Source organism: Vitis vinifera, chromosome 13, assembly GCF_030704535.1.
Source record: "Vitis vinifera cultivar Pinot Noir 40024 chromosome 13, ASM3070453v1".
In the NCBI taxonomy this organism is placed as follows: domain Eukaryota; kingdom Viridiplantae; phylum Streptophyta; class Magnoliopsida; order Vitales; family Vitaceae; genus Vitis; species Vitis vinifera.
This window is the reverse complement of record NC_081817.1, coordinates 6,986,615-6,999,301: the sequence shown is the minus strand read 5'-3', so window position 1 is coordinate 6,999,301 and position 12,687 is coordinate 6,986,615.

Genomic DNA, 12,687 nt, shown 5'->3' with positions numbered 1-12,687 from the left:
TGCTACACTTGTCTCACCTTATTTAGTAGAGACCTTATTATAGGGTTTAGAGGAGTGCTACGGCTCACAACCGTACCTTCCCAATAAGTAACCTGACCCTTGAACTTGACTTTGGTTTTCCACATACTGTTTTTTTCGAATAAAGAGTCACACTTAGGGTTTTCTTTCTTATTTTGTTTTCACTTTAAAAATAAAACAAAAATAAGTGACGATTCCAATTTTTTTTCTAAAAAATAATTTTTTCACAAATAAAAAGTGAGTTCACCATCGAGTGAAATGTGGGGTCCACAACCATGCTAAGCTAAGGTATGAAAAATGACTCAAGGAAAAGTTTTACATACCAACTATGCGTTAAAGAATGATGGCTCATTAAGGAATGGTTTTTTTTTTTTTTTTTTTTAAAGTTCTCAAAAAATCATTTTTGAGAATTTTTAAAATATTTCTTTTATATTTTTTTTTATATAATAAAAGTTGTTTTGAAAATTCAGAATGTCTTTAACTTGTTTTCTATATTTTTAAATATTTCTTAAACATAATTTTTATTTATAATTTTTCCTTTCAATTATTTTTCATATTTATATAATTAAAATTTTTAATGTTTTCTTTGAGAAATTATCAACATATTTTGTCTCGAAGTAGGTTCTAAAAGTTTGGAGTGTTATGGATAAAAAAATATATATATTTTTTTTATTTATCTTGCCATTTATATTAGTTGATGTTGGGCCATTGTTTTTTTTTTTTTTTTTTTTCCCATACCTTTCATGTCTCATTTCCTTAGTTATTCCTGCAAATCAAGGTGTGTTTGAATATTGTCGAAACAGATCCCTCCAAAGATTAAGTTAGACTACATAATGGATAGTTTTTATGGGAGTTTTCTCTTCTTTATTTTTTCTTATGCTTTGTTACTTTATAAAGTTGAATTTCGTAACCTTTGCATGGCTTTTATGGCTCCTTTAAGTCCGACATTTATTCTTATGTTACCCTATTAATAATGTGTAATAGATAGTTGTTTTAAACTACTTTTAACTTTATTGATATACTTGGACTGACTTGGTTAAATAAGCTTTAGTGGGTGAATTCTGATATGCTCATTTATATGTTCGAATATAGTTTGTTCGGGCATAGTTTGTCTAGACATAGTCTATTCGGACATAGTCTGCCAAGATATAGTCTGTTCGAAATAGTGTGTCCAAACATAGTCTGTTCGAATGTTTTTCTTTATTTTGGGTGAAGTTTATTTGGATGGAGATTGTGCTCATCTGTCACAAAGTATGTTTGTACATAGTTTGTCTAGATGTTTTTCTTTGTTTGGTTGAAGTTTGTCCAGATAGAGGATGTGCTCATCCGTCTAGGCACTATACATTGAATGTCCAGACTAGCTTTCTTCACTTTAACCAAAAATGTTCCTTTGCTCTGATAATTGTCCCTTATTTAGCTTCCAAGAGTTGGATAAATGGCATGACCAATGGTTTCGTCTAGCTTGCTCGAGATACAAATGGTTGCGGTATTTGCACAAAAGGCTATCCAGATGGTTTGTCTGGGCACACCCCTCCAATGCTAAAGTCAATAAGTGGCTTAAACAAGTAAGAGAATTTTGTCAGAAAGAAAGCGTATACCATTTATGGAGTTTGCATGGTTATTTATATTTATTCCAATGTAACGCCTTTCCAAGTATCTTAATAACACCTTAATTGTGCTTGATTACGTGATATTATGACATTGATTGCCGATGCATAACAATTGTCTTATTTTGATGACCCGTTGATAATGAAATGTTTTCTAGTAACGATTACATTTAATATGGAGCGTGTCTGGCGCGTAATCTACACATTAATGGGTGAGTAAATGCGTGGAGGACAATTTGTCCGTCTGACCCACTTTGGGACAAATTAGTCACTCGGCCTTAGGGCCGTTAGGCCATACAACTGAAAATGATATTTCAAACAACTTGCACCACCAAATGGTTGCGAGAAAGTGAAGGACTACGAGACGACACTAACTGCGTAGTCTGACATAGTGAAATACATGTATAGTTTCTCGCCCACCTCTAGACTGCTTAAAATGTGAGGTTCTATGAGGTAGTGCTTGATAGCATCAAAGGCACTTTTACATTCCTTAGTCCAGCTAAACGTTTGGGTTCCGCGCAAAATAGTGAAGAAATAACGGAGCTTATCAGTGAAGCAAGTTATAAACCAACCCAAGGTTACTAGACGATCCATGAGTCACTGCATTTCTTTCTTAGTGGACGAAATGGGCATCTCAAGCATGAATTTTACTTGATCTAGGTTTATTTCGATTCCTTGTTGGGTCACCAAAAAAATCAAGATACTTGTCTATACTGACGCCAAATGCACATTTAAGCGGCTTAAGTTTCATATTATATTTCCGCATTAAGTCAAACATTTCTTTTAAGTGCTGAATGTGTTTTGTGCATGTTTTACTTTTGACGACTATGTCATCAATGTACACCTCTACTCTCCGTCCCATAAATGGTTTAAAGATTCTTGTCATCAACCATTAATACATTGCGCCCGTATTTTTTAGTCCAAAAGGCATGACGCTATAACAGTATAATCCATGAGAAATAATGAATAATGTTTTTTCTTAATCTGACCAGATTATGGGGATTTGGTGGTATCCAAAAAAAGCATCTAAGAAAAAGAGAATTCCATTCCTTGACATAGAATCAACAATTTGATCAATTTGGGGCAAAAAGAAGCTATTATTCGGGCAAACATCGTTTAAGTTCGTATAATCCACACATACTTGCAAGGTTCCTCATTTCTTTGGGACCACCACGACGTTGGCTAACAAATCTAGATAGGCGACTTCTCGAATAAAGCTAACGACCAACAACTTATCAATTTTTGTTTAGATTACTTTATGGTGATCCGGGTGGAAGCTTTGAATTTTTTGTCTCAAAAGACATGTATTCAGGAGAATATTTAGCTTATGAGCAACCACAGAAGGGTTGATTCCTAGCATATTTGAATAGGTCTAGGCGGAGATATCTGCGTTTTGACAGAGCAGGGCTTCTAGGTGGCTACACTCCTCTGTCGTTAGCAAAGAGTTGGCGTTTGTCATATGACCTTCTTTGTCTGATAAGGACAATGGGTAGCAGGGGATTAGCGGCTGGTGGATCCCTCTTCACCTGTTATTGTAATTGTTATTGGCTCTTTGCACTTGACGACTTGAGTTCGTCTTCGGCTAAGTCTGTCTACTCGGCTTTTATAATCACCTGGTAGTATTGTCGAGCAACTAATTGGTTACTAAGTAAGTCCACTTGCCCAGCCTCAATAAGGTATTTTACGATTTGATGATATGTAGACGAGATGACTTTCATTTTGTGTAGCCATATCTGTCTCATAATGACGTTGTAGGGTGATAAGTCCTCTACTACTGAGAAGTGGATGTTTAAGGTGATTGGGTCAACCTAGACGACAATAACGATATTGCCTAGGGAGACTATTGTTGCTTTGTTAAAGCCGATTAGGATGTGATCGGGATTTTCTAAAGTAGACGGAGGGTACCTTATTTGCCTATAGGCCGACATTTGCAAGAGATTTGCGGAGCTTCCGAGATTGATTAGAATTCTATGCAAGTCAAAACCATTGACTCCAAGTGTTAAGACTAGGGCATCCTCGTGTGGTAGGATCACCTTGTTGGAGTTGATATGAGGGAAGGTAATGGGTTCATTTATCGGTTGGACACTTTCATCAGTGAACGTGCACTGAACGGTATGCAATCTCTCAATTATAGAAGCTGTGCGGACTAGCATTCGACTATGCTTTTTGGAATACTATTTATTATCTACGTGTCCACTGTGTATATAATTGATAACCACTTTAGGTGCTGTAAGAGACGGAGGGGCCCGTTTGGTTGCCTTTGCCTCATTTGTCTACTAGAGGCACATACGTACTGCTTTAAGTGTTTAGCCTTAATGAGCTCCTTTACCAAGTAGTGCAAATTTTTTCAGTACTCCGTGGTATGTCCATGCTCCTTATGGTAGGAGCATCGTCGCTTCTAGTCTCGCCTGGTCGGATTAGTTTTGATCGGCTCTAACCATTTGAATTTAGGCAACTCTTGAATTATGGAAGGAGTTGTTCATAAAAGACGGTCAACGGGGTGAGCCTTAAGGGCTGCTGTTGCTATCCGTCTTGTTTTCTTTCCTAATTTCTAGAGTGATTGTTTGAGGGTTTTTGAGTTTCCAACTTTATTGTTTTTTGTTGGCTCGTTCGTGACCAGAACCTGTTGGGAAGTTGCTCGAACATCATTTTCGAGCATAGCATATTTATTCGCTTGTCTGAACAAGTCGTCCATTGAGACGGATGGGTTTTTGGCAAGGGACTCAAAGAACAGAGTGTCTAAGCTTATGCTCTATTTAAATATCTGGAGTATAGCATTCATGTTGTAGGACTCAATTTGGAGTACTACTTGACCAAATTACTTCATGAAGTCTCTCAATGATTCATTCTCTTGCATTTTAATGTTCTGCAAGGTGCTTATGTTTTGCTTCTGGTATGTAGAACATAAGTAGTGGCTGAAAAATGCCTTAGAGACATCGTGAAATGAATTGATGGAGTTTTTAGGGAGCTGGTGAAACCATGATAGGGTCGAACCATGAAGGCTGACTAGAAAGACTTTGTAGAGCAATACATTGTTTTCAAAGTCCAATGTCATTAACTGTCGATAATGCAGTAGATGATTGAATGGATTTGTCACACCTCAAGACCCACTCCAAGGGCATGACGGTCATTTCACACTTCAACCCGAAGACTTACAATGTAACCTGACTCAAACAATTATCTTGTAATCGAAAGTTACCAATTACCAAATACCTGTTCAGAGTAGCGGAACAAAATCTAAAATCCTCAAAATTCAATTCTAAAACTAAAACATCCATTATCCAAAATCCATTGTCCAAATATTTGCAAACTTAAACAATTCAAGTACTAAAACAAATTTCAAAATCTCCAAAACTCAACTTTGAATTAACATAAATTTTAAAGGATCAATATCCAAATAGCTTCCAAATACCAAAAGATCCAAATGAACATAACTAACAGTTAAACAAAAACCAACATAAAATCCTAAGTCAAATCTTAATGATGACCATTCCTCAGCCTAGCCATCACTCCTCACTTGAACTAAAGGTACCTGAAAAGTAGTCAACAAATAGAATGAACTCACAGCCCAATAAGGAACATTAATGCAGTCCATGGATCAAATATTTCAAATTCACTTGCAAAATAGGAGACATTGTAATCAATCATTTTCATAAACCTGTGAGTTAATTTTTTTTTTTTTGCCAATACATTCAAAATTTCTAACTGTATGCATTTATTTTTTATTCAAACATTTTCATATCAAATTCAGTCAAAACATTCTAATAATTTATTTACTCTGGTCATCAAACATCAAAGGGTGCCTAGTTGGGTGGGACTTTTCAAATGGGTGGCTAGCCTCTAATTGTTCATTTAAGGTGGACGGAACTAAACACTACTAGTACTAGTAACCTCTAACCAAACCCCTAAAGGTTGGGGTCCAAATCAATTACATTCCCCACCAAGAAATGTAAAGGTCAACTATTATATCCCGTTGACAAGGGCCAAACAAACCAGAGTCAAACACTTATTTCAATTATTCGAATTTTCAAAACATAATATCTACACATTTCTCTATTGTAAACAAAATATAAAGTTCTAACATACTTTTCATACAAAACATATTTAATCCATGCATAAAACGAATAATAATTCAAAATATTTCCAAAAGATGTATATAAAAATTTGTTTCTAAAAAAATAATAATAACTACATTAATTTCCCTTACCTCAAAAGAAGTCCTCAAAAACTTTGAAGTTAAAATAATCCTGAAAATCTACTCTTCACCTAACAAAATATAAGAGGAAATAACTATTACTATTTATCTATAATTTAACTAATTTATTCCTTATTTCAATAAATTAATAAATTCCCAATTTGTTTCTAATAACACAAAGCCCTACCTTTGTTAAATAATACAGTACTCAGTACTCAAGTACCCATCAAAGTCTAACAATACGGAGTCCTGCTACTATTAAATATTACATACCCAAGTATCCATCAAAGTCTAATAATAGAGTATGTGAAAATCCACCAACTAGATTTCAACCATGAAATCCTTACAAAAAAAAAAAAAAATGGATGCACAGTTCCCACACGCATGCAACTAGTGCACACGCGTTTTTTTTTTTTAAAAAAAAAACTTAAGATCTCCCAAATTCCAACAATAAATCAAAATCTTAAATTTTCACTATTTAATATTAAAATGAATTAAAAAAAAAAATAAACTAACCCTAATCTAAATCGAAATCTTCACAGGAATTTTTTTTTTTTTTCTAAAAAAACTTAAGATCTCCCCAATTCCAACAATAAATCAAAATCTTAAATTTTCATTATTTGATATTAAAACAAATTAAAAAAAAAATAATAAACTAACCCTAATCTAGATTTGGGTTTTCAAAAAAAAAAAATCTAATGTGCTTAAAAATTAACTAATGAATCTAAATATTAATCTATGGGTTAGAATCTTACCTATAGAGATATGTTCTTCAAACCCTAAAATCCGACTCCAATCTTACGTTCTCAGGAACTCTCTTTTCACCCCTCTTCATTTTTATTAAATTAAGAATTTCCTAAATTATCCCTAAAAATAAAAACTTGGGCGTTACAGGATTACTCATCCCATCATACATAGTGAACTTGGGCATTATAAACCGTAGTTGATTATATGAGGGTCGAACGGTGTGGAGAGCATATCATCCAACCTCTGGCTTATAGAGCCAAGGAAGACCTTTCCTGTGGGCTTGGGCACTGCTAGCAACTTTATTTAAGGTGGCTGGAAGCTTGGTGATGCCTTTTGTTTTGGTTGGCCCAACCAGGCCTTCAAGGTGTAGGAGATGCATGGTGGTGTTTACGCCCGTTGGTCTTAGGGCCCCAAGCGGACCCTCATGGCTTTAGACAAGTGGGAGCCCCACCGTTGTCCCCTCTTTCGTTTTCCTCTGGTGGAACTAGTGGCTTTGTCAGGATGAGACTGGTGAGTTGAGGGATAAGTAGGTTTGGGCCAGGTAGGAAAACGAATAGAGTAAAAGTTTTCCTCATGTGCATGATAAGACGACACAACATGACGTCGAGATGAACATGTCATTTGGCTATGACTTCGGTTAGGGTTGGTCTGCTGAAGAGAGGTGTAACGGCTCTGTGAGCGACGCTCCTCAACCATCCGAGCTTGCAACTTCTAGTTCTCTTGCCTCAACTGTTCTACCTGCTGAAGTAGAGACTGCATACGATGCTCGTTTTCTTCTTACTTTCTTTTCATTCTAGTTTGCCAAGCTTGGAATTGGTAAACCATAGTGGCTGATTGGGATGCGTTAGACGTATTGGCCATTGTGCTAGTATGCTTTTTGTGTTGTTTTCCCATAGACGACACCAATGTTGTTGCACGATCCAAACAAATTGTTTCGTCTAGCTCCCAAGAGTCGGATGAATGGCACGACCAGTAATTCCATCTAGCTTGCTCGAGATACAGATGGTTGCAATATTTGCACGAAAGGCTGTCCGAATGGTTTGTCTGGGCATGGCCGTCCGATGCTAAAGTCAATGAGTGACTTATGCAAGTACTGGAATTTTGTTAGAAAGAGAGCGCCTACCATTTGTGGAGTTTGCATGGTTATTTATACTTATTCCAATGTAACGCCTTTCCAGGTGTCTTAATAGCACCTTAACTATGCTTGATTACGCAATATTATGGCATTGACTATCGATGTATAACGACTGTCTTGCCTTGATGAGCTGTTGATAATGGAATGTTTTCTAATAGCGACTACATTTAATATGAAGCATGGCTGACGCACAATCTGTGCATTAATGGGTAAGTAAATGTGTGGAGGACAATTTGTCCATCTGGCCCACTTTAGGACGGGTCAGTCACTTAACCTTAGGGTCGTTGGGCCATATGACTGAAAACGATATTCCAAACGACTTGCACTGCCAAACGGTCGCAAGAGAGTAAAGAACTACGGATCGACATTGTAGAAAAGGTCCCACAAAGCGTCTTAGCGAGTGATTTGAAAATTTATGAGAGAAGTGTAAGAAAGACTTTTATTGCAAGTAGGAAGTTTTTGCCTTCATGTTTGACTATATACCCATTAGTGCCTTTGGCTCAAGGCTCTTACTATAACCAAGAGGCTTTTGCTTTCTTGTTTGGCTATATGAACATTTGTGTCTTTTGCTTAAGGCTTTTGCTAGAGCCGAGAAAGGTTTTTTTTTTCTTTAATGTTCTTTTTAGCTTGTTCTTTTTTACTAAGGCTCTCTTTGACCTATTTTTTAGTTGGAGAGATCCCCAGTGCCTTGGTTTGGCAGCTTTGGGGAAAAAGGTTTTTTTTAGTAGAAGATTTTGGTTATGAACATAAAATAAAAAAATAAAAAAAGGAAAAGTAGATAAAAGAAATGGTAGATCCTCCATTTGAGTTAGAGGGGTAAAATTGTTTTTTATCGGGAATATGGCTTTTTGCTAGTTTCCCACAAACAACGCCATTGTTGGGCCCTTGCTTTTTTCATACCTCTTTACCTTAGCTTTCGTGCTTCCTTCCCTTAACTATTCCTATATAAAAAAAAAAAAAAATGTGTCAGGATATTGTTCGGGCAAACACTTCTAAAGACTAAGTCAAACTATGTAATGTATAGCTTTTATGGGGAAAGTTTTCTTATTTTCTCTAATACTTTGTCATTTTATATAGTTGAAATTTGTAACATTTGCACAACTTTTATGGCTCCTTTAAGTTAACATTTATTCTTACATTACCATATTAATAATGTGTAATGGTCGACTATTTCAAATTAATTTTAATTTTGTTGATCTATTCGAACTAGCTGTGCCAAATAGGCTTTAGTGGGTGAATTTTGATTTTCTTGTTTACCTATCAAACATAGTCTATTCAAGCATAGTTTGTTTGAACATAGTCTATCCGAACATAATTTGTCTAAAGATAGTCTTTCTGCTTGTTTGGACATAGTCTGCCCAAATATAGTTCGTTTGGAATAGTATATCCGAACATAGTCTATCAGGATGTTTTTCTCTGTTTAGGTGAAGTTTATCTGGATAGAGGATGTGCTCATCTGTCATAGAGTATGTTTGGACATAGTTTGTCTAGATGTTTTTCTCTGATTGGGTGAAGTCTATTTGGATAGAGGACGTGTTCTCCCGTCCAGGCACTTTACCTCGTACATCCAAACCAACTCTCTCGACTTGGGATGTTCCATTGCACCCAAAGTTGAAATAATCAACTATGAATTACATGAGACATGATAGTTAGAACTAGCTTGTTCAGGGCTAAGAGAGAAAAATTATAAAATCATTAAACTAGTGATGATCACACAATCATATTGCAATCATAGTACTAGAATAAAATTTGAGTATTACACTTTCCATCGTCTTAGACTTCTTTTTGTATTCTTTGTATACAAAATGAAAATTTGTGGAATGATAAAAAGAAAATATAGTTTGTAGACAAGAATTCTCATTCTTTTTGTTATAGTACTTGAGATACTCAACTCGAACTATGAGTAGTCATAACAATTGCATTTAGGTAGAGTGCTTGGCCAACACATCCTTGTAGAAATGTCCAGGCCCCGAGTAGAATGAAAACTCCCCAACAAGTTTGTGTGAGTGTGAGTCATTCGATGATCCATCATGAGTTATCACCTTAAAACAAATCTTGAGGCAAAGACCAATCCCATCAATAAAATATTCCTTCGACTTTGCTTGGTACAATTTGACGTAAACCTGATCAACCAATAATGAGCTTAAGAGTTTTCCAAGATCTGACTTACTAGTTTGTCATTTCCTAAAGGAAAGTTGATTCATCCTCCTATCAATCAAAACCTAGTGAGGAAAAGCTAATATGGAGGCCTCTTAGACCTGAAAAGATAAGTAATTCCTAGTGATAAAACAAAGGTCGTGAATAATTAAGGAAAATACCCAAAAGAGGGGGGGGGGGGGGGGGGGGGGGGAGGGGTGAATTGGATTTTTCAAAATCTTTTTCCACACAATAATATATGCACAAAATAAATAAAGGAAATAGATAAAGTTAGAGAATTCAAACTCGGGTTTATAGTGGTTCGGCACTCCCTTGCCTACGTCCACTCTCCTCAATTTCCTAACCGAGTAAGGGTTCCACTAACTTGAAGCTTCAATCAAGCTTTCAATCTTCTTACACTTGGATTCCGACTCCAATGGGCTCTTACACAATCTCTTCAAGATTTGAACCACTTGAAGGCTTTCATACTTAGTTTACACAAAGATGAAACTCTCAACCTAGCTTAAGGATGACTCAAGTACAAGAGAAAGCTAGGATGATTTACAAGAGTGCACTAAGAATATGCAAGTGATGGTTTAATGCACTAAGAAAGAAATGAGAGCTTTTTGATCAAGAACAAGTAGGTAGACAATTGATTGTAAAGGTTCTCTTAGTCATAAATAAAGTGGAGCTCTCTATTTATAGGTTTCTAAGCTCGGGAGACAAAAACAGCAGAAAGTAGCCTCGACCGGACGAGCAAAGGGTCGACCAGTTCACTAGCCGTTGGAGCATTTAATGCATGACAGGTTACTGTTACCTCGACCGGACCTCGACTGGTAAAGGAATCACCTCGACCAGGAAGAGAAGGCTACTGGGAGAGAGAGAAGGTTTTTAACCTTCCTCGACAGGTCCTCGACCGGACGACCTTAGCCGGTCGATCGGTTCCTCAACCGATTGACTAGTTGGCCTTAGCCTCGACCGATTGAGCATTTTTGGCCCCGAAAAACCTATTTTTTGATTCCTTTCTTTTCTAACACTTAGGCAATGTATTTAGGTAAATTATCAAGCCAATTTTGAAACATTTTGCCGAAGGTAAATTAGTTAAAAACTCGAGTTTTAATGAAGTCGACGTTTTAAAGAATAAACCGAGTTTTCTAAGATGCATGAAAACATATGAAAATTCTAAGTGCACTCATGCATTCATCTTACATTAGTTTCCTATGATCTCAAGTCTTCCAAGCGTCTCGATTTTGTATCCATTTGGTCATTTGATGAATTTTCGAGTTTATACCTGAGATTCTTAAACATTAAACCAATTAGTTACTTAACCATGGTTTGTTATCATCAAAACCCGATTAGGAGAACCCTTGGGCTAACACCTAGAAACAAGAGAGATATTACTTCCTCTAAGAGTATTGTGTTCACTTTAGCAACAATACTTCCACCCTTAAGAGCATTTAAAGAGGCTTGGATAGTCACTGCTAAAGATTGCTAAGTCTATAAAGCAGCAAATCAGGACCCAAGAAGAGGTCACGTACCAACATTACTTATAATAAGCATTTTTTTTTTTATTTCACTAACATCTCATGTACAAAAATAAATTAAGCAAATAAATCCATAAGATTTTAAAAACCAAATCAGATTGGTTGGTTAGACCAATCAAATTGTCGACCTCTTTGATTCGATCAGCTTAGTTAAACCAAATTGAATGGACCAACTGATTCTCTAAAAATCGATTGAGCCTTAGTTGATTCGACTTTAGTTGACCAAAAATTGCACTTGACCCTTGGATCACCGGTTTGTTGAAGGGACCATTGGGATATGAAAGCATTAAATTATTTGATGTTGTGAAATGTTGACATGCAAAATAAAACTAAATATTTTAAATTTTTCCCCATCTTAAACATATCTTCCCACTAAAATATTATAGAAGTTATATTTAATAAAATTTAAAATATTGATATATTTATATTTATCATTATTATTTAATTAAAATATAAAAATAAAATATTATTATTTTTTAATTTTAATTTCTTATAAATAATTTTAATTTTATATAAAATATAAATGATATATTTATTATATTATCAATTCGACTACAGTTCAACCACCAATTTGACCATTAGATCGTGAATGGGTAACTTTTGTGATTCAATGATCAATCCAATTATACAAATATTACAAATTCTGTATTTAAAAAAAAATACAGTACTTTTTAAAAAATATATTTTAAAATATGATAGTTTCAAAACAATTTTCAAATCTATATTACTTTTAAGGCATAAGTTTTCTTTAGATTGTTTTGCTTCTATGTTCATCAAAATTTCATAGGCAAAAAGAATGGAGAATTATGCTTTTGGGTCAAAATTTGGAAAACTCGAACACTTGATGCCTTTAGTTTTCACTATTTTAACCCAAAAGTCCAATTTTGAAAACAAGAAACTAATATATGTATTCATGACTTTTTAAGAATAAAAAAACTTTTTCATGAAAGTACCTACCTTGAGGGTGTGTTTGGAACGTGGAAATAATCTTATTCCTTTTTCGTTTTATTATAATGTTTGAATAACTTAAATCATGATAAAGAATGAAGTCAAAAGTGATTTCAATGGAAATGAAATCTCATTTATAAGTGACATTTCAATTTTCTTCAACTAGGAGGTAGTTTGATTCCTTAATAACGTTAAAACACTTTAAAATTTTAAAAATTAATTTTTTTTAGATAAGTTATTATTTTTGGATAAGTTGTTTTTAATTTTTTTAAATTTTGACTTTGTGAAAAACACAAATTTTAAATTCAATTTATAAAATGTAAATTTAATTTAATTCATATCTTATTAAAAATAAAA